This window comes from Apium graveolens, chromosome 7 (assembly GCF_009905375.1).
Source record: "Apium graveolens cultivar Ventura chromosome 7, ASM990537v1, whole genome shotgun sequence".
Taxonomy (NCBI): domain Eukaryota; kingdom Viridiplantae; phylum Streptophyta; class Magnoliopsida; order Apiales; family Apiaceae; genus Apium; species Apium graveolens.
The window spans coordinates 223,933,026-223,936,712 of record NC_133653.1 but is presented as its reverse complement, the minus strand read 5'-3'; positions in this window follow the sequence as shown (position 1 = coordinate 223,936,712).

Genomic DNA, 3,687 nt, shown 5'->3' with positions numbered 1-3,687 from the left:
AAAGTGAGTTTGATTATCGACACATTATTCTTTAATAAAATTAAGAATAATAATTAGTAAATAATCGGAGTCATAAGTCCTCGAATGAATATTCAAATAATAATATTCAATAATAAAATAAACGGGGTCATAAGCCCTCGCATGAATATTCAATATAATATTCATTAATAAAATAAGGTTATCGAATAAACCTTATTTGATTCATAATTTTAAAAACTATTCATATATATATATATATTATACTCGGGAGCATCGACTCCCGGTTTTAGAAAAGTGTTCACCTTTGTGTCCCCTATACTAAGGGAATACGCAAATACCGCTTATCTTTAGCATATGTATTATCAACTGAATCAACAGATATATGTATGAAGAATACGAAATAGGCATGCATATATACCATATCACATGCTACAATATATCGCAAGAATTTGCTAAATAACCATTATGCATCTATCACAAGATAATGCATATACAAATGTATACATCACAACAACAGTATAACGGATAGAAAACTTGCCTGAGCGACTGGGGGTTATAAATGGCTTGGGACGAGTCTGGTAACCTATAAACAACATATAAGTTGGAATTAAACCAAAGTCACTTATAAATGTATACTTTAACCAATTTAGTCTCTAACGCTCCCTTTGCGCTTACTGATTCTCTTAAGTCGCTCGAGTACCCTCGGCTCCACAATTTTTAATAAATTAACCATTACGAGTTTTAAGGCAATTCTTTCGCGAGTGTCTTACCAACTGCCTAACACACTTTACATAATTGTTTCATACTCCAATTAGTCCTTTTAGGTCTTTAACCTATGTTTCAAAGTAAGGCGAGGGGTAATAGTTCGGTCGCGAAACGTCATTACTTAAAACGGTCGTTTCTCCTAAACCGTACATCGGAATCAAACGAACTACATATCAAAACGAAGCTCGTAACATGAACTATCTAATCATGGCAATGGTCAAAACCTAGCAGTGAGTTCACGGGTCCTAATGTTAAGAACAAAAACAGCCTAAAGTAAATCGGACATTACGACGGCTATGTTTACGCGATTACCCAAATTTAAAACACTCCAATTCAACCCACAATCTATCCACAATCACAACCCAATCAAAAATCCATATATACTACATCATAACAGCCCCAACAACTCAACATTAACAATTTATACTTATTTTTAAACTTGAATTTAACTACACTTAAGTTCATTAATCAACAATCCAAGAATTACCACCCCAAAACTTCACAAAACTAACTAATCTCTACATTCACAACAAGCAAGCCTCCCATGAATTAAAATCAACAAAACTAAACCTAATTACTCAAATAAATTTAGGGTTTGGAGGGGTTATACCTTCCTTGGAGAGTGGAGAATCATGAGAATGGCTTGGAATCACCCTTAAAGTCCTTATCCAAGCTTAAACTAAACAAAACTTCAAGAACAAAAATTTTAGTTCTTGAAAAACACTATTCACCATCTTCTTCCATGATTTTTAGGAAGAGATTGTGAATGATTTAGGAGCTCAAACTTATAGAATATCCATAACTATGCATAAGGAGTCTTAGATAATTACCTTGTGATTTAACAATGCTTGGAACTTGATTTTTGATTTTCTTGCTTAGGAAAAGAAGAAAAAGCCGAGAGCATGGAAGAAGAAAGGTGAGAAAATGTTGTGTTTTTGGTGAAAATGAATTGTTGGCTTGGTTGGTTGATTTTTTGATTTGTTTTGTTTTGTTTTATTACCTTTTTACCATGCTAATTTTTGTGTGGTTCTAATTCAACCAACAACACACTTGCTTGGTCATGCTTATGTCACCATGTGATGTCATCCTCCCTCCTTTGTCCTCTTCTCATTGGTTTGATGACATCATCCTCACTAATCTCTTTGATTAGCTTTTAATTATTTGGCTAATGACCATTGATCTGTTATACGGTTCGCTTAACTTTCGTTTTCGTTTATCGTTTGAGGGATCATACCCGGGATCTCATTACTTAGGTTCCCTTAACCTTTCTCAATACATTATATTCCTTTTATGATCCTCTATTAAAATCCTTGAATTTAAATCCTTTTTATCCTGTTACCTTATACTCAATTCTTTCGATATCTGGTGGATTTTCGGGAAAAATCAAAAGGTTCAAATTTGGATTCTGACGATCTTTACATACACTTATATATCATATAGAGTACCAATAAAATCTCAGAATATCCATAAAAGAACCCCTTCATAGTGTGGCATGAAAAGTTTTCTTAATCAGCATAATCAGCAAAACACTATTCATAAGGGTTTCAAAAATTCCAAAAATTGGGGTTATTACACACACAATGTAGAAGGGGGTTGAATACAGTGTTTACTACAATCAAATCGAATATAAGAACTCAAGTAAAATAACACAGATTTTATTCAACACAATAAACTCTGTTACAAAGAACTGTTCTCTCTCAGTGATGAACAAATTATCATGAGAGCTGCTAGGGTTACAATGAATAATATTTTCGATTAAGATAACACATATTGTGTAAACCCTATACTGTGTTTATATATACACAAAGTTACAAGATAATCTTCTAATTGATATCGAATATAATTCTGCTTCCTAAAATATATCAATCAGTTATCTTTTCCTCCAAGTATTCTATTATTCATAGAATTCTTCTTCATGCATATTTCTTTCTGTTTTAGTCTTGATCTTCTTTCCTTTCAATCAGCCGCCTTCCTTATCTGAACGTCTCCTTAAGTCCTGATATTATCTCCTGATAAATATCTCCTGATAACTTAAGTTCTGACAACTTAAGTTCTGATATCTTAAGTCCTGACTTCAGTATAAGTACTGATTTCCAGTTAAGTACTGATTTGTCCTGTTAAGTAAGATCTGAAAACTAAACACAAATCATATTATTCATGACATCACAAATATATCTAACACTATTTGTCAAGAAGAAGGATGGAAGCATGAGACTGTGCATCGACTATCGAGAGCTCAACAAGCTTACAATCAAGAACAAGTATCCGTTACCCGGAATTGATGATTTATTTGACCAATTGAAAGGAGCCAAGTACTTCTCCAAGATCGATTTGAGATCGGGATATCATCAACTAAAGATTAAGCCAGAGGATATACCAAAGACAGCTTTCAGGACAAGGTATGGACATTATGAATTTTTAATGATGTCTTTTGGATTGACCAATGCCCCGACAACATTCATGGACCTGATGAACAGAATTTTCAGGGAATACTTGGATAAGTTTGTTATTGTGTTCATAGACGATATTTTGATTTATTCAAAGACAGAAGAGGATCATGCAGAACATTTGAGAACGGCTTTGGAGATTTTGAGAAAGAAAAAGTTATACCCTAAATTTTCAAAGTGTGAGTTTTGGTTACAGGAAGTTCAGTTCTTAGGACACATAGTCAGTAATGATGGGATCAAAGTGGACCCAGCGAAGATTGAAGCGATTACAAATTGGGAAAGACCGAGAACACCAATAGAGGTAAGAAGTTTCTTGGGATTAGCTGGATATTATCGTCGATTCGTTCAAAATTTCTCAAGGATTGCAACACCATTGACGAAGCTTACACGGAAGAATGAAAAGTTTATATGGAACGATAAATGTGAGGAAAGTTTTCAGGAATTGAAGCAAAGATTAATCACGACACCTGTTTTGTCACTTCCAGATGATCAAGGA